The following is a 767-nucleotide window of genomic DNA, read 5'->3' on the forward strand; positions in this document are numbered from 1 at the left end:
TACCTAAATTTTCTTTTTTTTTTTTCTTCCTCCTAAGAGTGAAATTGCTGGATCATATGTAACTATGTTTTAACCTTTCAAGGAACTGCCAAACTTTTCCAAAGCATCTATGCTATTATATATCTGCACTAGCAGTGTGTGAGAGTTCAAATTTCTCTATGTCCTTACCAGTATTCACAATACCTTTTTGATTATAGTCCTCTTAATGACTGTGAAGTATTATCTCATTATGGTTTTGATTTGCATTTCCCTACTGACTAATGATGTTGAGCATCTTTTCACATGCTTCTTGGCCATTAGTCTATTTTCTTTGAAGAAATGTCCATTTAAATCCTTTGTTTATTGTGTGTGTGTGTGTGTGTGTGTGTGTGTGTGTGTGTGTATGTTATATAGCAGGGGTCATATTTCACTCTTTTTCCATTTGAGTATTCCGTTATTGCAGTACCATTTGCTGAAATTTTTTGTTTGTTTTCTGTTTGTTTTTGAGAAGTGCATGGGCTGGGAATCGAACCCAGGTCTCCTGCATGGCGGGCAAGAATTCTACCACTGAACTACCCTTGCACCTCCTTTGCCTATTTTTAAAGTAGGTTATTTATGTTTTTATAATTCAGTTCTTTATATTTTCAGGATACATATCCCTTATCAGATACATGATTTGCAAATATATTCTCCCATTCCATGATTAGTAGTTTCACTTTCTTGATGGTGTCCTCTGAAGCACAAAAGTTTTTAATTTTGGTGATATCCAATTTCTTTCATTGCTTGTT

At 34.4% G+C, this 767-nt stretch overlaps 1 non-coding gene across 1 annotated transcript; it reads right to left on the minus strand.

Moving 5' to 3' along the window:
• Nucleotides 1-490: 490 nt before the first annotated feature.
• On the minus strand, nt 491-561 carry TRNAG-GCC (transfer RNA glycine (anticodon GCC)). The gene has a single exon. It is a non-coding gene; the product is annotated as a tRNA-Gly (tRNA).
• Between the last annotated feature and the right edge of the window lie 206 nt (nt 562-767).

The sequence above is a fragment of the Tamandua tetradactyla genome, chromosome 12, assembly GCF_023851605.1.
Source record: "Tamandua tetradactyla isolate mTamTet1 chromosome 12, mTamTet1.pri, whole genome shotgun sequence".
Lineage (NCBI taxonomy): Eukaryota > Metazoa > Chordata > Mammalia > Pilosa > Myrmecophagidae > Tamandua > Tamandua tetradactyla.